This window comes from Euprymna scolopes, chromosome 37 (genome assembly GCF_053919585.1).
Source record: "Euprymna scolopes isolate OS-2025 chromosome 37, ASM5391958v1, whole genome shotgun sequence".
Classification (NCBI taxonomy): domain Eukaryota; kingdom Metazoa; phylum Mollusca; class Cephalopoda; order Sepiida; family Sepiolidae; genus Euprymna; species Euprymna scolopes.
The window spans coordinates 64848417-64873774 of record NC_136518.1 but is presented as its reverse complement, the minus strand read 5'-3'; the positions used below and the strand labels follow the sequence as shown (position 1 = coordinate 64873774).

Below are 25358 nucleotides of genomic sequence, written 5' to 3'. Positions count from 1 at the left end.
TACCTAAATCTAAACGTAGATTCCATAAACAGAGCTTCTCACCTAGAATTACCCGCCTGTAGAAGAGTGTTTCACTGTTTCATTGGCATACTTCCCGGTTAACTATGATAGACTTCAAGTCCAATGTAAATAAGTTCTTGTTGAGCCGTCCCCGTAAATAATCAAGTTCTACTCAATTTAAACCGTTAATGGCCTCTATCCTACCACCTAACATTCATTAACTTTTCTCCTCGAGTTGCCTTCAGGCCTTGATAATTAAAAAATCGAGGATCCATGAGGTCTCTTTTTGCATCACGTGATGTAGACCTGTTTAACACGTAGAGTCGTTCGTCTACTTCGTTTATTTATTTATTTATTTCATCAATCCGTCAGTCCCTAATCGATTAATAGTATTTAAAAATAACTGCGATGTTTTCTATACCAATTAAAATCATTTTACGTTTGCAGACATGAACAACAAAAAAAAAACAGCTTATAAATAATAAAAGAAATCGAACTAAATCTTGTTTTCAAAAGACCTTTTTGGTCATGTTGAAAGGATTGTATTCAACTTTAATTCGCTTATTCAGATATTCAAAGCGAACATTCGGGTAATGTTTTTGTACATCGAATGTGTGGGTATGTAGGCGAAGGAAAGAGAGGGGGTGGGAAGTGAGAGCACGAGAGTTAATGTTGGCAAATACGTCGGTTGTGTGTCTACATTAACTAATGTTTGCATGCTTTTATTATTCATATGATATGTGTATATATATATATATATGTGTGTGTGTGTGTGTGTGTGTGTGTGTGTGTGTGTGTGTGTACATAGATACATATGTATATTTATGCATATATACGTACATATCCACACACACACATATATATATATGTATATATATGCTAAGAATAACAAGGATGTACTTATATATGTGTGTGTGTGTGTGTGTGTGTGTATACATATATATATATATATATGTATATATATATATATATATATATATATATATATATATATATATATATATATATATATATATATACGAGTCTTGACTGTGGAAGCATATATATAGTTTTGGCAGACTATGGATACCCACTGTAAGGGTGCCTGCACGTGATATTTTTTGTGGCAAGAGTTGCACAATCTTTAACCACACCTCCCCTGAGACGGCGATAGGAAATACCAGTGGCAAGTAGACATTCAGGACGACTTGAAACAATGTCGAGATGAGCGGAGAGCACATACAGCGCCTAAGATTCTCAAATGGTCACCGCTCTGGTACTAGCTAGACTCCACGATGCTTTATTTCAGTGATCTGACGAAAATCAGTGTGTCAACGTGATTATGCCGTGTATGTACCCTGTATATCTAATTTCGAGTCTGTAGACTAAAAATTGACAGAATCATTGCGTAGGGAAATGTACACAGACAGACAGACACACAGACACACAGACACGTTCACTTTTATAGATATACTAGCATGGGTGCCCGACGTTGCTCGGGTGTTTGGCGGTGTATGCTGAGCAAAAAAAAAAAAAAAGCCGTAAATTTTTTTACCTTTGACCCCTATTATGACCCCTTAAAATCTATTGTTTTTGTCTCAAATTACATTATTAAGTTAGATTCATGTCCAATGAACTTATATCTAAAATTTCAAGTGTTTAGACCCAAAATTGTCGGAGGAGTTTGGTAGAGTTCTCAAAGGTCAAATCGTTGAACTTTTACCCCTTAACAGCGAAATTTCTGGCCGAAAACCGATCACAAAGATGTTCCCAAATCTCAGTACCCTGTATATAAAATTTTGAGTCTGTAGACTTAAAATTAACAGAGTTATTGCGAATGAAAATGTACACAGACACACAGACAGCAGACACACAGACACGTTCACTTTTATAGATATATAGATAGACTAGCATGGGTGCCCGGCGTTGCTCGGGTATTTGGAGGTGTATGCTGAGCAAAAAAAACGGTCATTTTTTTTAACTTTGATCCCTATTATGACCCGTTAACATTTATTGCTTTGGGCTCAAATCAAGTTATTATGTTATATCCATGTCCAAGGAATCTAGATATCTAGATCTTAAATTTCAATCGTTTATAGCAAAAATTGTCGGAGGAGTTTGGTAGAGTTCTCAAAGGTCAAATTGTTGAACTTTGACCGCTTACCAGACAAATTTCTGTCCGAAAACGGATTACAAAGATTTCCCCAAATCTTAGTACCCTTTATATAAAATTTCGAGTCTGTAGACTTAAAATTGACAGAGTTATTGCGTAGGGAAATGTACACAGACACACAGAGAGACAAACAGACACGCTCACCTCTCTCTCTCTCTCTCTCTCTCTATATATATATATATATATATATATATATATATATATATATATATATATATGAGCAAACAGTTAATAAAATATGTTAAAAAACACTTTGAAATGAGTTAAAAACATATTTAATATGAAAAGGAAACACTAGATAAATGGATAGTCCTTAATCCTCGGAGTTTCGAAGAAATACTTTCCTTCTTATCAGAGGGTAGGAATTAGCAAAATGCGGGATCGGATTTTGCATGCCGAAGTATTGGATGAAACAACAAGTAAGTCAAAGATCTTACTTGAAAACAAAAAAAAAAAGTGAAGCAGATGGAATATAGTGAAGAAAGGGGTGATTACACATTATATATATATTTATATATATATATATATATATATATATATATATATATATATATATATATATATATATATATATATGTATGTATATATATATTTATATATATATATATATATATATATATATATATAAAGTAAAAACAAGAATTGTTAATTAACATATAACTTTCATACTCACATAGTTCTATTTGTTTTGAACTAGTTCACTCTATAATCCAGGTGATTGTTTAATGCTGTTAGCAGATGAGATTCACACATCTCTGCCTATTTTTAGTTCGCAAATTTAAAAAAAAAAAGCATAATATTAAACTTAATATTCGTTTAGAATATTACGTTTAATATTGTGTTTATGCTGCGGTCTCTTTACTATAGAAATCTCACCATAAAACAGTTGTTTCGGTATCTTAACTTTTCTCATATCCAGTAAGTGTCCAGTCCAACGCATTTGATATTGAACGATCCTCATTTCTATGCTATGGCAGTTAGATTGCTTAAGTTCAGCAGTATCAAAAGTGTAGGACCCTCAACTGATGCCTAGTATTCTACGGATGCACTTTTGATGAAACTTTTCCAGAGCTTTAAGGTGCCTTACATAGACGTACATACATACATACATACATACATACATGATGATTGCAACGTCTTGTCAGACGAGTGCCACTCCCTCAGACATTTAAAATCCATGAGCCCAAATGTCTGAGGGAGTATCTATACAAATATGATGTTACAGAGTCTTAGCTTTGTACGACAGCTAAGTCTCTCTCTCGGTTCAAAATGTTGAGATCCAGCAAAAAGCAAGAGCAAGATAGCCAGCAACAAATTAAACTGCAGACCAGCTTAATGCGGGTACTGGTCTTCCGCTTTATGGTTTTTTAAATCAGAGATTTGCTTCTCCTAGAAAGGTTGCCTTCACCACGGCTTACGGGAGCCCTCTCTACCCCAATACACATATACACACACACACAAATATACACGGTGCTAGTTGGCCGTTGAACCAGAAAAAGAGTTCATTCGCCCTTTGGAAGGTCTTGTTTTTAATCCTTCAGGGAGACTAGCCGCCCTCCTCACCAAACAAGTCTGGTGGGGGAACCAGTTTAGTCGCCGGTGACCCGACCATGAGGCAGGTAGTACTGGGTTACATGGTACCAGTAGCATATGACATGACCTGACACAAATACATACATACATACATACATATATACATACATACATACATACATATATATATACATACATACCACGATAGATAGATAGATAGATAGATAGAACATACATAAATACAAGCATATATACATAGAACATACATAGCACAGCAAATAGATAGATAGATAGATAGATAGATAGATAGAACATACATACCATAGCAGATAGATAGATAGATAGATAGATAGATACATAGATAGATAGATAGATAGATCATACATACCACGGTAAATAGATCGATAGATAGATCGATAGATAGATAGATAGATAGATAGATAGATAGATAGATAGATAAATAGATAGATAGAGATAAGTAACATACATACATACATACATACATACATACATACATACATACATTAAAAGCAAGAAAACGGGGGGGGGGTCATTCTTTGAAGATACATATATTCTAACGTAAAAAAGAATAAACATATACAAAATAATGACTATTGCCCGCCATGTCTGCAAGGCATGACGTCTGACACATTTAGCTCACATATACATAACAGGCGAAGTGACCCGTGAAAATGATGTTTTGCGGACATCAGACTTCGACCATTACGCTTTTCGGTGCTAAATTCTGAAGACTTGCGGCTAAAACTCAATTTTATCAAACAAAAATACGATCCATCTAAGTAAGAGCAGGGTAGGAGAGATTTTTCCCGCCTCAAGAAAGACCAACTGTATGGAAGATTGACCGAAATGCGTGTAGCGTTACCGTCGATTCTCCTCGGGAAAAGCAAGTAGGTTGAGTAACTAGCTGCGTTACTATCACAATTACTTGGCATTTTGGCCAAGATCAAAGTGTACGCTGGGGATTTATTAGTTAGATTAAGATCCATAGAGTGAATGAGGTATTTTGGTAAATGTTGCCAGTCAAGAGTAAGACTCCGAAGTCTACATTTATTACTTTTAATCACTTTAGTCACAGAGACCCTGAACCCTTCGTCTCCCCAATTTCTTGTAGGGCCTTGTGCCTAATTTTGTTGTTTAAAAATCTTTTGTTTTTTTACTTAATTGTATTTTCAAAATTTTTAAAAGCAATAAAATATATAAACAAGATCAAAGTGTAGTATCTGTTCCAACAGATGCTGCACTTAAGATTATTTGTACCAGTCAATGGAGGGGAAACCCTCTATACTGGGACAATTATTATTTTTGGTAACCAGAGTGCCCCCTTTTTGCCTACTTTTAGGGGAGCTGGTTTTTACCTCACATTAAAAACGGCCTTGTGCCTAATTTGCTCAGTGGGGGAGCAAATAAATACCATCTGTTCTTCAGATGCGGCACTTCCATTTCTCGTTCTCTTTCAGTGGAGGAGAAATCCTTCACGACTGAGACAATTTTTATTTTTGTACCTGTTCTCCACGTTAAAAAACGACCCTGGTGTCTAACTCTGTCCCGTGGAGAGGCATTGTAAATAGGTACGATAACAATGGCAGGTCGTCGGCTCAATTGGTTGTGCCGTTTAGTTGTAACGGCAAGAGACTCTATCAGGCTGTGAAAGAGATGGAGACCAGTTATAAGGGTCGCTGGGACGTAATCATGATATCTGACCACTGTTGGAATCTAAAGAGAGACCACCCACCTGTCGCTGGGCATTCCAGGAGTTCGAAGAAACGGAAGTTCAAGCCCTAAAGTTTGAACAATGGTGAAGCAACTTACTTGCTGTTATCAAGACCCACCATTCAGTTTGCAGTAATCGATGTTTCTATCAGGTAACCAATATATATTGTTGGCAAAACATTTTTTCTGTTAAAAATAGATTTCGGATGATATGTGCTGGCAAAAAATGAGCTGATAAGGTTATACAAATTTAATCGATTTTGTCAGAAGATTTGATTTTGTTTTTTTTGTTTGTTTTTTGTTTTTGTTTTTTTTTTGTTCGTTTTGTTTGTTTTTTGTTTTGTTTTTTTCAAATCAACTTAGCACAAAAACTTATGTAGAGAAACAGGTTCCATTTCTTGATTCAGCAATTCAAAAATACACTAAATCAGTTGTAAAAGTCTAGACAACCTTCCAAAAAGTAAAAAATTGTTGGCCAGTGCTATTACATACTGGTCCAATTCGGGTTCGTGTGGGAAATTTTTAGAATACATCGCTATCACCTTGAGTAAGTCCTCCTTTTGTGAACAGAAGGGTGTTTAGTTATTTCCCACTGCAAGAACTTAGACACTAGGGTCGGAAAGTAGTATTGAGAAGTCACCACTTCAAAGGAGGGGCACTCTGACCTGAAAATGTGCCTGGGCAGCCCCGTCAGCATTCGCCGGTAACGGCGCCTCAGGCGATTGGCAATAAAGAGAGAAGACAAAACCTGGGAATGTGGACCTCCTAGAACTGCACAGAACTAGCATCCCACCACAATCAACAGGGACCAGATCATCAATTTAGCCTTTTATCTTGAAATTAACGCGTTTTTACACATTTTAATCGTTAAATTTATCTAGTTAAATTTATTTAGTTAAATTTATTTAGTTAAACCCATTTCTCCCAATTAATTGTTAATTTAATTTCTCTACTTTGTCTCTTTATACATTTGTTTTTATCAACTATTGTCTCCTGTCGAAAGTCCTCTCGATAACAGTTTTCCGCCCTGTCACAGTAGACCTATTTACAAAGATTGTATGTCGAAACATATCAACATGGTTAGTAGTGTTTTCTTTCATTATTGATATAAGACGGAGACATAAGTAACTTCCTACAGTAAAAACTTGATCCAGAAAATGGTAATAGAATTGCTGTAGAAATCTTATAAGGGTAACTTTTTCCTTATTACACCGTGCTGTTGTAGACTCGTTTTGTTATATACTTTTTTATCAACTCATAAATTCATAAAAACTATTTACAAAAATTGTCGAAATATATCAGCAGGGTCAGTCTAGAGATTCCATCAGGACCTGAACGAGATTGAGATTAGGTCCTATTGATATCAGAAATACTGTATAATTAACTAAATTCCTACAGTAATAAGTCATATTAATTCGATCCAGAACACTGTAACAGAAATACTATATAAATCTAATCTTTTTCGTATTACACTTGTTATGTAATCGCCGGGCAACGCCTGCTAGAAAGCATTATATATCTATCTATCTATCTATCTATCTATCTATCTATCTATCTCTATATATATGTCTGTGTGAATTATTATTATATATGTGTGTGTGTGTGTGTGTGTGTGTGTGTGTGTGTGTGTGTGTGTGTGTGTGTGTGTGTTTTCGTATATAGTTAGAATTCTCTTTTGTAATTGTAAACATTTTCGAATCGGATTATGCAAATATATATATAAGACAAGATTTGAATTACCTTAAAAACTCGTGTAGAGAGTTCAATCTGCGGCCGCGTTGGGTGGATGGAAAAGGCAAAGAACAAACAAGACGAAGATAATGCGTGTATTTTCATATTCCAGCGAAAGTTAAAGTGATTAGATTTAATATTACGTTTTTTTTTGTTTTTTTTTTGGTTTGTTTGTTTTTTTGTTGTTGTTTGTTTTTTTGTTTTTTGTTTTTTTCATTATTTCTTAATTCGCATGCCCGGTAATTTTAACGGGACACTAAAATAGGGTTATATTAACTGCTACGTCGACTAGTGACTGAACGTCAAATAAAACAATGAATAACAAAATTTCGTTTTCTGATGAAAAATATACAAAATAAAAATGGCAAAATATATATATAACAAACCAGACCATATATTTATATGTTTAAACCAAAATATTACTAAAGAGTACTTAGTTTTGTTTAAGTTTGCTGTAGTAGGTTAAAGAGGATAAAGCACACTGAACCTATTTATCGTCATAGAAACTGGGGTGACCGTGATCGAGCAAACAGCACAAAATAATCATCGTCGTGATATTTATACATTTTATTTCTATTTACATTTTATTTTTTTACATTCAAATCCAATCTACTCACCTATAACGTTGAGTACTTTTTTGTTGCACTGACATTGATATTAGAATCCTACTTTTTTTTTATTTAAAAATTATGAAAACGAACTTCTTAATATACTCAGTTATGGATATGCGAGCGATTAAATAGAGATTAACTCATTTGCATATTCTTTGCAAAACAAAGTTTCATTAATAAACTATTAAATATTTCATTTAATTATTACGTTTAATTCTATTTACACATGTGTTCTAGATTATTTATTATTGTGTCGCAGTTGGGATAAAAAAAAGTTCTAGCAAGTGACCTTGTTCGTGTGTGTGTTTGGAATTGACTCTACTAAACTCCTCTCTCGATTTTAGTCTACAGACTTGAAACTTGACATATAGGGGATTTGGATCTATGGAAAATTTTCTATTTGGTTTTTAGCTGGTAAAAATAGCTACTAAGGGGTCAAAATTAAAAAAAAAACATCAGTTGAACTTGGCAGATTGGTTGGTTGGTTGTTTTTGTTTTACGGCATATCAACCCTTTCCTGGTTATTTAATGCCGAATCCAAAGATTTTGAAGAAAAAAATGTTTAATAGAATATATTTGTTGTTTTCACGTTGGTTTCTATTTAACCCAAAGTTGAGACCCTAACAGGTACTACCACTCCGGATCAGAGTGGACCTGGGAGCAATAGTAATTAAAGGGTGGCTCCACACTCCACAAAGCCCACAAGCTGGGGCCTCACCACTAGATATAGTTTAAGGTCATATCCAGGGCCCCCATTGAGGGACTTTTACCCTCTGCAGGGGGACAGTCGGCGTATTCTAATGCCCCACCGACAGGGCGCGAACTTAGCAGGAGTAAGCCAACTAGACCTGCAACTTCTACACATGCTCAGATATACATTTATAGCTTAATGTCGCTTAATTCATAATCTTCCTTATCCATCTCTCGACAGCTTAAATGGTAATGATTAAGTGCTGGAGCGCTAAATGGTTTGGTTTCGATTCTAACTGATGGCACCAAAGTTTTTTTTGTTTTTTTTTTAATTTTTGAACTCATTACTAGAACTGTGACAACAGAATATTCTTTTCATTCTTTTGATTCTCAAGTATATATCCGACACAGTAAGACACAGTCAATCAACCGAGAACCACATCAGTCTATATAAAAACATATATTAACGGATATATACTCAAGAGTCAAAACAATGAAAAGAATATGTTGTTGTCACAGCTCTACTCATTACTTTATATTGGGTACAACGTAATAATCAATAGATAATTGGTTCTACAATAATAAATACGAAATCTGCATGAATTAAAATATCATATGTAAGCGTGTTTTACGACCGGGCGACGCCAGGCAACTTGCTAGTTTAAATATATTATTTTGTTATCGAATCCTTAGGCTGTTTTACACAAAGCAATTAAGATCACATACCTCCACCTGACAACATTAGGGAAAGCAATAACACAAGGGGGACTTCACTTTTTTATGCCATATAAAGTATTCCCAAAGTAATGACTAGGGCTATGACAACAGCATATTATTTTCATTGTTTTGACTCTCGAGTATATATCCGACATATTTAGGCACAGTTAATCAACCGAGAACCACTTCACTCTATATAAAAGCATATAAGATATCAACGTATACACACTCGAGAGTCAAAACAATGAAAAGAATTTGCTGTTGTCCCAGTCCTACTGATTAGTTTAGTATTAACACCGCTAAAAATCGTAAATTTTGATTGTCCTTTTAAAAAAATTACTTGCTCAGTTTACGTAATTTTTGGAATATGACCTCTTTGTTCTGTGACGAATACATACATCGAAGATTTTTCTGTATATATATATATATATATATATATATATATATAAACAAAGGAGTCACAACTTATCAAGGCCCGGAGACCACTCGAGGATAAGGGTTAATAAGAGTACAGTGGTCAATTGGACAATGTCGTAATAATTGTTAGTAGTAGAAATTTGGTCAATTGGATTATTTAAGGGGAACGGCACATCAAGAACTTGTTTACGTTGGACTTGAAGACGACCATATTATAGTCAGCCGGAAAGCAGACAAATGGAAGAGAGTTCATGGAATCTACGATTAGGTTTGGGCACAGATAAAGAGTGTGAGAAATTATTGATAGTGTTTTCTGCTAGACGGGTTTTTCTTGTGAAAGTTTGGCGCGGGAGGGGGGCAAAGATTGGAGCTCAGACGAGCACTTGCCATGAAAAATACGATAAAACAAAGACAGACTCGCAACGTCTCTTCTGTGGAAAAGAAGTTGCAGGGAAGAGAAAAGGGATTCCCCTAGTAGGTTACGAAGTCAGTTTTGAACTCTGTAAAGGCAGGATGAGATCTTTCTAGCATCTCCTGCCCAGATGTGGAAACAGTACTCCATCCTTGGACGTACCCGGCTCTTATATAGGTAGAGAATTACACTAGCAGTGAGATATTTACTGGATCGATAGAAGGATCCCACCATTTTCCCAGCGTCCTATGCAACAGATTTGATGTACGTGTTCCATTTCAGATCAGGAGTAACAGTCAAGCCCAGGAGCTTGTCAAAACATGGAGCCTCCTCAAGACGAGAGCCATTCAATTCAATTGGTGTCAGATGGGGATCAGAACGTTGATGATGTAAAGACAGAAGTTTGGTTTTAGATGCATTAAAAGTAACCAGATGTATAATTTTAAATAAGCACCCTTGATTCTTGATGAGAGCTATATTTTCGCCATGTTAAAAATCATTGGTACGAAACTTGCGTATCTAGACGAAAATCAGCCTAATAGTGATTAGTAGGGGTATGACAACAGCATATTATTTTCGTTGTTTTGACTCTCGAGTTTATATCCGACACAGTTAGACACAGTTAATCAACCGAGAACCACATCACTCTATATAAAAGGATATAAGATATTATCGGATACAGACTCGAGAGTCAAAACAATGAAAAGAATATGCTGCTGTCCTAGTCCTAGTAATTAAAGAGAAACAAAAACTATTCATATGATCTTTCTGGAATTTTGCACTGGATAACTGTTGTTTCTGATTTTTGGATGATTAACAATAAGGATTGATAATTTTTTAAGATAACATCCGAGTAGAAACAGTTAATTTTCTATCTATCTATCTATCTATCTATCTATCTATCTAGCGAGGAATAAACAACAGAGAATTTAAAACGTGACATTTTTTTACATGTATCAAACTTTGTGACCGGTGAATTGCACCAGAAGTATCCAAACAGGGATCAGGTTCTCCGGTTTGAGTAAGCTGAGTTAAGTTTTGTTGAGTTGGATTTGAGACGCCAAACAAGCAAGATGGGTTAAGAAAGTCTCCCTATGAGGGTGGTGACAATCTCAAATCGAGAATCCACGAGCCAAGATTCACTCCAGTTCTGCTGTGACGAGTGAATAAAATATATATTAAAAACACTCATGTGTCTTTGGTCCCTGTCTTATACATATACAACATGTTAATTTAGTCCCAATACAATAATTTAGATTGTTTGGATTATTCGAACTACTGTTCTCATCTCGTGCATTATTCGCACAATGTTTCGGTAGACGTAAACTGCGACCTTCTTCGTGTGTATCTTGTTGAATTCGGCAATCTTTCTGTAAAACTTAGGAATCTACACGGAATTTTGAACGAAGCCCTTTATTTAATCAATGAAGGTAGAATGTTCTTGATCAGTCAGCCATGCCGGGTAAAATTTTTAAGTAATTTGCAATTGTATTCTTCGTATCGCCTGCACTGAGGATTGAACCTTCAACTTCCAGAAGATTGTCACTTTATCGCCAGAAGATTGTCAATTTCTTGTCTGCATAATCCAAATTGGGTAACTGTTATCAAAGATCATCGTATCCGTATATCAAATTTGGAAAAATCCAAAATTGAAATTCGAGAAAATTCGACATTGATCGAAATTTTTAATACTAAAGATAAATAAGATATAAGATGCAGGATTTCATTGGCTACAATATGGACCAGGTTGTTAGTCTCTACGATGAACTGAACCAAAATGATCGCCAAAATTGTGACTTTCGAATTTGTGGTCGCTTTAACCTTTGACTTACGTACATATCCCAAAATTAAATCAGTTCTACGTTAGACCACTACCGATATTTTGAACAAGTTTGATGACGATTGGTCAAGCGATGTGGACACCAGACTGTACACAAACATAATGACAACCCAACAAAAAACATCGAAAACATAACCCCCTTAGCGGAGATAATCCAATTTGATCCCGGAGAAAGGATATTAAAGTAGCTGAGAAGTCTTGTTTCACTTCAAATAATAAATCCGGTATGTCGTTGTACGAAACGAGTGTCGTAGTGTTCCTAGCAGTATGTTTGTCTACCTTTCGACGTCTCTCTCAAATGTCTCTACCAGCCGGATTTATGCCTTAACCAGCCAATCACAACACTGCAGAGGACAAAAACCCGGATGTAATTATATTCATTACTTTACTAATCGGACGATTATATTCCTAAGAATGTTAGTCAAAAGATTTATTTGTTTAATTCTGGCATTGAAATTCTTCGTCAGGAAAACTTTTCCCCTATTTAACTCTTATTTATTTATTTATTTTATTATTTTTTATTTATCTTTTATCGTCAGGGGCCTGCTGTTCCACGTGAAAATTATTCACGTAGATTTTACCTATGTATGTCCAAACATATTTTTGGCAAACAAAGAATACTCAGTTTTAATTGTTCAATATCTAACCTATTTTTAATCATTATTTTTCAACTTGTATTGCCCAATATTTTAACTGGCATATTTAATATCCAGTTATTTCTAAAAAAAAAAAAAAAAAAAAATGAACAATCGACTGAATACCGAAATGAATTATCTATGTGACATAAATAATATTTAGTTATTTGCAAGAACAATGACAATCGTTCTGCATTCCTAGGATTTCAGTATGTATTGTTTTTTTTAACTTTTCTTACTGGGTTCGATACTAACCATTTCCAAATATCATTTTCAAACTTATCTAGTTTGTCTTCTTACTTACTGGGGTCTGTCCCTCCATAACAAATTGTAGTGAAGTTTTTTTTTTCTTTTTTTCATCTTTATATACTTGAATTCTCTTTTATAATTGTAGACTTTTTAGAAGTTGGCTTATGCTAGTGCTAAGTCTATTTCTATTTAACAATTTTAGATTTTTTTTCCCCCTATATAGTTAGAATTCTCTTTTGTAATTGTAAACATTTTTGAATCGGATTATGCAGATTCCAAGTCTGCGATAGGTTAAACTTGGTTTGTTTGTTTGTTTGTTTGTTTTTTCTGGGAATTTAAATTGCATTCTTTATTTTTACATTTTTTTACTCAAAGCTTCTTTAGACTAATATATATAGGTGTGTGTGTGTGTGCGCGCGCATAGAAATAGATAGATAGATAGACAGATAGATAGATAGATAGATAGATAGATAGATAGATAGATAGATAGATAGATTGGGTTTTTGCTTCTATATATTGGAGAAATTGTGCTATTTTTTCGCCGCCTCAAGATTAGTCTAAAGCCGCAAAAAAGAGCGCCTCTACTTGCCGTGTGAGGGAAAAGATAACAAAGTATCAAGGACTTATGTATGATATGAAACGAAATTGGAAATTAAAAGACGTTTCAATTATACCAGTCATCATAGGAGCAACTGGGCTTATGAAAAAAAACTTTAAAAAGTACATAGCAAGCATACCCGGTGAACCAAGTGCAAGTGAAATACAAACGATTGCACTGAAAGGGACGGCTAGAATCCTAAAAAGATCTCTTGGTTGGACTCACTAAAATAGGGGTAAATGTCAGACATCTGGTTGGATGTCCCATCCCCTAGAAGAAAAAGTTTAAGAAAAATGAAAAAAAAAGAGAGAAACGCATATATGTATGTGTGTGAGCGTGTTTGTATTAGATATATCCGGCATTGCCCGGTATTAAGCGTAACATTAAATTCCATTAAAAAAAATGAAGTAAAAAAAAAACACCAGAAAGAAACTTATACATATGCATGCATTATGAGTTTTTGTAATCAATTCACTTCTTATAAGTAAAAAAAATACTCGAGCTGAGATCGAAACCAAAACCTAAAGACAGTGAGTCAAGTACGATAATCATTAGGCCAGCTTGAAACGCTCTTTAAAAGGTGTTTTCAAACCTTCTTATTCTTAACATAGTGTAAACAATTCGTGCATGCGCAGTCGTGAGACAGTTGACAAAAAGATAAAAATCCGATTACCCAAAGTAGCAATATTTTTTTTTTTAATTTGGACCCTTTAGCAGCACTTTTTTCGGAATGAAAACTGATTAAAAGATTTTTCTACATGTCTGAGCACCCTATATATCATACCAAATGTCAAGTTTGTGGATCAAAAATTCATTGAGTATATAGGTTGAGAAGTGTCTCACATAAACCCACATATATTCTCACTTTTATAGGCATGTAGTTTAAAGAAATAGTTTCAGACAAGGCATGAAGCCACTTGATGTAAGGAGCTAAAAATACGACGTCGAGGGCAAAAACTTGCCAACGATCAATGTTAACTGGAATAGATTCCGACCCAGAAAAATGCAATTTTTCCTCCTCCGTGGAATATGAGGACTAAAAGAATAAATTAAGGGAAGCGAGTCACAAGACTGCCGAAATTCTACCAAAAGTCCACTTTGCATAGATAGATAGATAGATAGATAGATAGATAGATAGATAGATAGATAGATAGATAGATAGATAGATAGATAAACTGTTTGTTTTTTCGGGTCATTGCACTCTTGTGTATAATTTGACGATAAAACGCCCATCATGTTTACGTGCGGTTTTTATCGATGCATTTGCACCGAATGGCAAAAATGATTAAATTAAATCAGCGAAATTAATTATCAACGCGACTGATATCAAAAGAGAGCAGTTCATAAGCAATTTAAAAAAAGAAAAAAAAAAGTGGGCGTTACGCATGCGTGCTTCACATCGACCCCAGATTCACTTCCGGCTTTTGCCATTTTGCACCAATGTTTAAATTTGTTTCCACGTTCACAATTTAAAACCCCCCCAAAAAAATGTTCATCCATTGTTTATATTTATTTGAAGTACAGCTATAACATACTAAGGTACGTTTGGCTTGCCATAACTATATTACTATTTTGTACTAGCAACGAGAACCGACGTTTCCCCGGATTGAATGATGATCAACGAATGTTCCACACGGCCATATTTTTATTGTCATCGACATCGGTGAACTTGAGTTTTTTAATCAAATCGATTGATTGCTCGTTCTAGTTGGGGATCCATCGCGATGCACCGGGAGGAAGCTTCAGATGTTTCCTCTCAGTGACTTAGTCCACAATACATTGTAGTATACATTGCACTGTAGAGAACCTACTGTTGATTTTATAAAATTATTTTTGTATATACTGACTTGAATTAAAGTATAAAATGCAAAAGTCAAGTATCATATTTCAATTGTGCTCCAAACAGAAACATTCATTTCGAACGCACCCCTGTCGTATCTTAGAACCTACTGTTAGTGTTATATGCCTAACCTTTCTGCTTGTACGATAATAGTTGCTTAAATTTAAGCTTAAATTGAAAAAGTAAAGTTTCATGGTTCGATTGTGCTGTAAACAGAAACATTCATTTCGAACGCGCCACTGTCATGCCAAAGAACCTACTGTTGATTTTATATGGCGGGCTTCTCTGCTTGTGTAGTTAATAAACTTTCATCAATGCACTTGTGGTGTTAGACTGTGTTAACTTTGGTTAAAATCGCCTGTTCCTTCTTTCATCGGATTTATTCGACTATCGATTACCGATACTTATCGAAGATATTCCGATACAATACCTATCTAAGAACATTGCCAGGCACTTAAAGTACATTTGCGGGAAATTTCATAAAAATTTGACCAGCTGTTTCCAAGTCCATCGGGAACGAACTCATACAGAGAGAGAGAGAGACACACACACACACAGAGAAAGCTCCTTTTATATAATAGTAGAGACAATGGTTGGCCTGTTTTATAATGAACCGGGAGGCCAGGGTTCAATCATTGATTTATTCATACCACTGACTCTTTTTTTGAATGGTGATACTTGATGTCTCATTGTTTAAAACTCACGGTTATAAAGTGAGGGCTAGTGGCTAGTGGATGAATCCATGGAAAGGACTAACACCTTTCCGTACTTCTCAGTGTAACGGTCAATGATAAAGGAGCCCTTGGGTTGCCGTCAACTACCAGCGGTCTTCTTTGTTTGTTTTAAGGAAAAAAAGAGGACTTCGAACACTTATTTTGTTAATGTTGTTGGTCATATATTGTTTATGACTGTAAACCAAAACGAAATGCTTTTAATTTGCGCTTCGGCACGAATGGCATCGGCAATGGCCCATCTTCATCTTTGTTCACCCCACCCCCTTTTTTTTTTTTTTTTTGCAAAAAGAGAAAGAGGAGAAAGAAAAGTTATTTAAAAAAAATATATATATATATATATATATATATATATATATATATATATATATACAAATAGCAAATTTTAGCACCTTAAGGAACATTGGACGTAAGCGGGAGCAACGCGGGTGTCTATGCATGCAGGCGCACATATGTGCATATATTTGCACGTCAGGGCGGGGATGTATGTATACATGTGAACGTTTCTTTAAGTATATAAGTATGTACGTGCGCATATGTGTGCTCATGTCCGCGGCCGCTAGCTAACCATCTCCAAACAATTAACAACAAAATAAAAACTAAATAAATAAACCGAATCATAGCCCCCCCGCCTCCGAACATAAGCGAACACCCAACAGGTCAAGACATACTTATCAAGAAATCATCTCACCAAAGAGATGCCAAAAACATTAACATTAAGATTCGAATTTTAAAGTAACCCCTCCTCCTACCCCAACATATTCCCCTTCCTCCTCCATGTATCCCTATGCCCTCAGCCACACCAGAAATGAACTTTCCAGACCCTCCCCCACAAGTTCCTTAAACTTCAAAACTAAAACATTACCGACATACCAAGCACCCCCTCCTACCTTTCCCCCTTGTTCCCTTCCTCTCTTTTTTCCGCTCTTCTCGCGCCCCTCTCCTGACCTCATTCACTCTTTCACTCTTTCATCCCATAATAACGAACATGTTTGTAATAAAGTCTGAAGAAGCTACAGACGGCCAAAAAAGAACGGCCGGGTAGCTGAAACAATAATATAACTTAACAGAAAGATACGGTAATAAAAAATAAAACGCATATTTGCTCTACAATAGTATTGAGCACTTTCTTCAGTTTTTATTAATTACCATTTCCACTATATATATATATATATATATATATATATATATATATATATATATATATGTATATATTATCGTCAAGACGTTCAAGTCTCAATCCCAGCTTGAGGCACTTGCTTGTCTATCCCCATTGAGATATATATATATATATATATATATATATATATATATATATATGTGTGTGTGTGTGTGTGTGTGTGTGTGTGTGTGTGTGTGTGTGTTGTTTTATTTTATTTCAGTCGATGTTCTCAGAAAGCAAGGGGCCCACTACCTGTGGCTAAACACTCTGTATGAGATACATAGGTATTCGAATGTTCCATTAAAGTTCTTTATCTCTCAAACGCTGAGTAAAGAAATTTAGAACATAATTTCCCTCTCCCCAATTAACCATTTTTATACGTTGTTGTATGCCTTTCGTTTTGGTCTATTCGTCTTACCGGATTCTAGAACAAGAATTTATCTAGTCTGGTGGAGTTTCCAGCTTCGTGCTATTACTTAAAGTAACATCACTTGGAAAAGGTGCACTATTCCTCGTAAAAGCTAATGTTGAGTAGCCATAGAGAAGATGTCTTATTTGGGCTGCGAATATTATGTGATTTTGAATATTTGGTCAGCGTTTACTTCTGGGGAAAAGTATCCTCATACCAGATTGTTCTGACAAACCCTGTACAGAGAAACTGTAGACACTCGCGGATAGTGTCTAGTAGGCATAAGTTCTCTCCATGTGTGTGTGTGTAATAACTATCCATACCAAGGATTATACAGGAGTTTTTAAACTATAACTTTTGTTTCGTTAATTATTTCTTCATCTTTGTTTGTCGTTTCGTTAATCAATTTCTTGTAAACAAATATTTAAATTTTTTTGAAAGATCATTCGATAAAGAATCGATTTTGCAATAAAAATCGATCAGACATCTTGCGAAGTGTTGACATTAAATCCTATTAATTCTTTAGATTTGTTTTTTAATTCTTAAATTTGGTGCATTTTTTTTCTTTTTTCATAAACGGTCGATCACTGCAAGGATACATTTTAATGGTAATTAATATTCACCAAATTAATTGAAAATTTCTTTAAAATAAATTGAACCTCTGTCCAGTAAGTACAAGACGCTGCCACTGCCACTACTACTACTACTACTAATAATAATAATAATAATAATAATAATAATAATAAACACCCTACCCCCCACCCATTACCACATCACTAACCCCCCCCCCTAAAAAAAGTGAGACCAAACAGTCAAGGAAAAAGCGAGGAGAGAGACCACTGACCAGATCTGGGGCCTTGGGGAGGCTTATTGCCACTAAAATTCCAGTGAAGACAAATAGCCGCTGCCAACGAGAAATCAATGGTAAGCAGCTGTTGCGATAATGCAAATTTATTTGCAAATACTACCGAAAAAGGTGGAGAGTACTGGAAATCTGGGGAGACATGTTGTCACTCAGTTTCCAGTGAACACCACAGGCTGTTTTCAAGGAGAGATCTTTGATAACCTGCGTGAAAGCTCCAATAATAATAATAATAATAATAATAATAATAATAATAATAATAATAATAACTTGCATGACCTCTGGAAATTCCACAGGGGACTCATTCAGATGTAATATATTGATGTTGGCATTCTATAGATGTTCAGTGTAAATGGAGACGCTCTGATATTATAGTAGCTTTTTTGTTAAAACTGCAAAAGTATTTATCTAAACTAGCACGAACGCCCGGTAAAGCCCAATCGTACAGTACGCTTAAATATGATATTTTAATTTTTTACAGATTTCATATATATTATTATAGAGTTAATATTCTATCGATTTTTATATATTATAAAGTTGCGATTTCAAAAAATAAATTACATATCCATATGACTTGGGTGCATTAGCTTGAATGGAAACCAAAATAAAAAAAACGTCAGCCATAATCGAAACCGAGACACAAACTTATGAAGAATTTTTGATAAAATTATTTATAAAAAATATAGATGATTTAAGTGCCATCAGCTATAGTCGAAACCGAAACCAAAACTTATGAAGAATTCTTGGTAAAATCATTTATGACAAGAAATAGAAGAACATAACAATTAAACGACCCAGATGTAAGCCTGGCACACAAAAGAACACACACGCTATCGTATTTATATATAGATAATACTATGAAATAATAATATATAATACTATGATGATGATAATGATGATTAACAACAACAACAACAATAATAATAATAATAATAATAATAATATGAAAGTAAAGGTAAAAGATGATGAAATATTTTTCCTGGTTTCACCAAATTGTACCTATTTAAAATGCCTCCCCACGGTCGTTTTTTAACGTGGAGAAAAGATACAAAAATAAAAATTGTCTCAGTCGTGAAGTATTTCTCCTCACTGAAAGAGAACAAGAAATGGAAGTGCCGCATCTGACGAACAGATGGTATTTATTTGCTCCCCCACTGAGCAAATTAGGCACAAGGCCGTTTTTAATGTGAGGTAAAAACCAGCTCCCCTAAAAGGGGTCACTCTGGTTACCAAAAATAATAATTGTCCCAGTATAGAGGGTTTCCCCTCCATTGACTGGTACAAATTATCTTAAGTGCAGTATCTGTCGGAACAGATACTACACTTTGATCTTGGCCAAATTGTAACCCTCCTCCTTTATCTTTCTCTCTGTCGTTCTTCTTTCCTCCATTCTCTTTATTTCATCAGAATCAGTGAGTCATCCAAAACTGAACACATGCAAAAAAAAAAAAAAAAAATGGTGAATGATGAAAACTTCTTTTCAACCAATCAAATCAAAGACCATGAGTGGAAAAAGTAAATAAAAAGTTTTTTAAAAAATAATAATAAATTCCGGCATTTAAGAATGCGGAACCGACAAACCCAGATCGCCTTGGTGTAATACTGTCTAAGTACAATCTCTACACGTACATTTGGAGCTTCCGTGCTTCTTCTCGTCCAAGCTAGGTCAATTCGACAATTCACGCGTCTATAATCAATCCCAAAACCCACACGCATACAAAAGACTATTTTTCCTTTAAGCAAAAAACAAAATATTTCTAAAAAAAAAATAAAAATAATAAGCTTAAAATTGCCCTCTAACATTAAGAATAAGCCGTGTGTGTTATTAAGTATGGCGAGAAATGTAAACAAGTTCGGAAAAGTCTGACGATGTTCGCTTTACGCAGGTTTGAACACTTCTTTCTTAGAACTGCCCGCCTATGAAACACTGTTCTGCTGGCTTGCTTCTTGACCAACTACAATATCGTTGTCTTCAAGTCCAATGTAAACAAGTTCGGAAAAGTCTGAGGATGTTCCCTTTACACAGGTTTGAACGCTTCTTTCTTAGAACTGCCCGCCTATGGAACACTGTTCTGCTGGCTTGCTTCTTGACCGACTACAATATCGTTGTCTTCAAGTCCAATGTAAACAAGTTCGGAAAAGTCTGAAGATGTTCACTTTATACAAGTCTGAACGCTTTTGCCCACTTTCCCCAGCAACCTCCTTTTATGGTACCCGGGTACACCTCAAAATCACGTGTGAGACGTGATTTTTCGAGACCGCGGACATTAAAAGACCACGGCCCATCTTTTCGCTTTTCCTTCTCAGCCCGCACAAGACTGACAAAGGCACGTTTTTGCGATAAACCTTCCCCTATAGAAAATAGGAGAAGGAGTAAAATACGACAATTTAGCAGCGTTAACAGTCATCGAATTCCAATCATCAGCTTATGATGAATAAATGTCTTTAGTTTGTTATGTAAACCTTTTGTTTTCGTTGTTCATCAACCGCAAGGTAATGTGTTTTTGTCTTCATCGTCTTTAATGAAAACTCCTTTCACGTGTTAACTGCATCCCCCTCTCTTCAATAATGCATCTCCTTCCTGTTTAAAGAACGTTCACTATCTCTCAGCCGCACAGTCTATCGCTTTTATTATAAATTTGTACCCCGCAACGCAACTGTGATACATTGTTTGTTTTTGTTTTTTGTGTTTTTTTTTTGTTTTGTTTTTTTAGTTTTCTTTTTTTTTTACAAGGGAGTCGCCACTTATCAATGCCCGAAGTCCACGCGAAGGGTTAATGAATGTAAGATTGTAGTGTAGTAATCATTAATGGTGTGATTTGGGTATAATTTGGATTATTTGAGGGGACGGCTCAACAAGAACTTGTTTAGATTGGAGTTGAAGGTTACCATATTGTAGTCAACCACAAATGCGCCAGCGGAACAGTGTTCCTTGCCATGCAATTCTAGGAAAGAAGTTTTGTTCGTGGAATCTATATTTGGGGTTAGACGCAGATAGAGAGTAGAAGAAGTTGTTGATAGTGGTTGTAGGTAGAGGAGAGTTCTGTGAAAATTTGGCAAAGTGGGACCATAGATTAAAGCTCAGGCGAGTACTTGCCGTGAAAATAACGACAGAGTAGAGACAGGCTCGCAACGTCTCTTCTGTGGGAAATGAGGTTGCAGAGAAGAGAAAAATACATCAACCACTAGGTTCCGAAGGCGGTTTCAACTCTTATCAAGTAAGGGTAGGGCGAGCTGATCAACTTTTTTTTTACAAAGGCGTCACCATTTATCAAGGTCCGGAGGCCGATCGAGGCGGTTCCCAAATGTGGCAACAGTACTCCATTTTAGGGCGTACTTGGCTTTTATACAGATAAAGCATTGCATCGAAAGTGAGATACCTATTAGAGTGGTAGAGTGATCCAACCATTTTTCCAGCAATCTTGGCAACAGATTTGATGTATGTGTTCCATTTCAGAACAGGAATGAAGGTCAATTAAAAAAGCTTTGTTTAAATCGATAAACAATCAGATTCATTCGTATTCCCGTATGACGGGAAGAAAGTTTTAATAACCAATGGTCGGGATACATACATACAGACATAATTATATATATATATATATATATATATATATATATATATATATATATATATATATATATATATATAAACTGGTATGGAAACCTGTCATTATGAGTCTTAAGGAGTTATAATATTTCAAATGTATTCTTTGTCTTATATAGAATCATAAAAATCTTTTCATTTGAAATTTAACCATTTCACGTCATAAATTTTTTAATTTACTGAATGATTAAATTTATATATATATATATATATATCTATATATATATATATATATATATATATATATATATATAAGTGAAAGTGTCTGGTTTTGTTTTATTTTACTTCAGTCGAAGTTCTCAGAAATCAAGGGGCCCACAACCAGGGGCTAACACTTGAAGTCTATATGAGATACATAGATATTCGAATGTTCCATTTAAATTCTTTATCTCTCAAGCACTGAGTTAGTAAAGAATTGAGAACATAATTTTCCACTCCCCAATTAACCATTTTTATACGTTGTAGTATATCTTTCATGTTGGTCTTTTGGTCTCACTGGATTCCAGGATAAGAATTTATCTAGTCTGGTGGAGTATCCAGCTTCGTGCTATTACTTGAGGTAATATCACTTAGAGAAGGTGCACCATTCCTCAGAAAAGCTGTGGAGTAGCTGTAGTGAGGAGATTTTATTTGGGCTGCGAATATTATGTGATTTTGAATATTTGGTCAGGGTTTACTTCTATGTAAAAAGTATCCTCATGCCAGATTGTTCTGACAAACCCCTGTACAGAGAGACCTTAGACACTCGAGGACAGTGTCTAGTAGACATTCAAGTTCTCCCCTACTGTCTGTGTGTGTGTCTGTGTGTCTATGTACATTTCCCTACGCAATAACTCTGTCAATTTTCAGTCTACAGACTCGAAATTTCATATACAGGGTACTGAGATTTGGGAAAATCAATGTGATTGGTTTTCGGACAGAAATTTGGACAATTCCGGGGTCAAAGTTAACCGATTTGACCTTTAGAACTCTACCAAACTCCTCCTAAAATTTTGGGTTTAAACACGTGAAATTTTAGATATAGATTCATTGGACAGGGGTCTAATTTAATAACTTTAGTTTAGCCCTAAATAATAAATTTTAAGGGGTCAAAATAGGGGTCAAAGTTTTAAAAGATTGACCCTTTTTTTTGTTTTTGTTTTTTTTTAATTTTGTTCAGGATACACCTACAAACACCCAGGCAACGCCGGGCTGAAATGCTAGTTTATCTATAATATAGAGCTGAATGTGTGTGTGTGTGTGTGTGTGTGTGTGTGTGTGTGTGTGTGTGTGTGTGTGTGTGTGTGTGTGCGTGTGTGTGTGGTCACGAATAGGCTCCTATATGGTTGACTATTTAAAAAACTGATTACATATAATGATAGAAGATGTATCGAGACACAGTAATGGGTATGTTTGATCAGGCAGAACAGTGGTACATTAAAATTATGGGGTCTGCGTTCGCGCCTGGTCCATGAAGTATGGAAATAAAAAATTTTAAAAAAAAGTTTGCAAGTGTTTTTGATATCGATGTACATAAGAATACATTGATAAGTATGTTTTAACTTAAATAGGGATAGTATAATAAAATTGTGGGGTCTGCGTTCGCGCCTAGCTTCAATAGAATGGAAATAGGCACAAACTTTAATAAAGACTTTTCATATCTATCTGCTTAAGTATACTTTGATAATTATGTTTCAGTTTGAAGAAATATGGTATAATAAAATTATGGGGTGTTCGTTCGCGCCTGACCTCCATAGAATGGAAATGTGTTTTCACAAGGTTTTTTTAATATAGATTCACAGAATATTGTGATAAGTGTTTAAGTGTGAATAGGTATGGTATAATAAATTATGGAGTTTATCTATTTTATTTTTACTTTCATCATATTTTGCTTTGGTTTTGATACCCCCAAATTCTCTTTACAACCCTTCCTTTTCATAACCTATAATACTTTCATAAATCAGAGTCCATTTTCTGTAAGCTGATTTTGAACCCAGTCAACGACGAATACTTTTGCTAGTATATATATATATATATATATATATATATATATATGTATATATATATATACTAGCAAAAGTATATATATATATATATATATAGATAATGTTTATGTATATATATATATATACACACATAAACATTATATATATATATATATATATATAATGTTTATGTGCATATATATATATATATATATATACATATGTTAATACATATATGCATTACGTTTCTGAATTTTTTAGATGAGGATTGGTTATATGTATTATTATTCATCGGACTACTGTTCTCATCTTGAGTGTGATTTTCACAACGTTTCGGTCGATATAACCTCCGACCTTCTTCAGGTGTATCTTGTCGAACTCGGGAGTTCGACAGAAACATTCCCGAGCTCGACATGATACACCTGAAGAAGGTCGGAGCTTACATCGACCGAAACGTTGTGAAAATCACACTCAAGATGAGAACAGTAGTCCGATGAATAATAATACAAATATGTACATATATATATAATGTTTATGTACATATATATACATATATATATATACAAATATATACATATACATGTACATATATATATATGCAGATATATATGCATACATACATATGTACATATATATACATACATACGTACATATATATACATATATATATACATACATACATACATACATATACATACATATATATATACATACATATATATATATACATACATATATATATACATACATACATATATATACATAAATATATATACATACATATATATACATACATATATATATACATACATACATATATATATACATATATATACATACATACACGCATACATATATATATATATATATATATATATATATATATATATATATATATATATATATATATATATATATGCATATTTATAATGGCTTCCTTTATTATTGACAGGCTATGGATACCCACTGTGAGGGTGCCTGCGCGTGAGATTTTTTGTGGCAAGTGTTGCGTAATCTACAACCACACCTCTCCTGAGTCGACATTGTTGAATACCAGTGGCAAGTGGCGGTTCAGAATGACTGGAAACAATGCCGGGATAAGCGGAAAGCACATACAGCGCCTACAATTCCCAAAAGGTCACCCATCTGGTACTAGCCAGGCTCAACGTTGCTTAACTTCGATGATCTGTCGAGAACCGGTGTGTCAACGTGATTATGCCGTATATATACACATATATATACATACATAAACACACACACACACATATATATATATACACACACATGTATATATATACACACATGTATATATATATATACACACACATGTATATATATATACATGTGTGTAATACACACATATATATATATATATATATATATATATATATATATATATATATATATATATATATATATATTGGGTGTCCCTAAAGTCTGGCTACATAATCTACAGGGTGCCCACAAAGT

General features: G+C 34.6%; 1 pseudogene; it reads right to left on the bottom strand.

The window, feature by feature from the left end:
- Window positions 1-24997: 24997 nt before the first annotated feature.
- Window positions 24998-25114, bottom strand: LOC145261457 (5S ribosomal RNA; annotated as a pseudogene).
- Window positions 25115-25358: the final 244 nt, after the last annotated feature.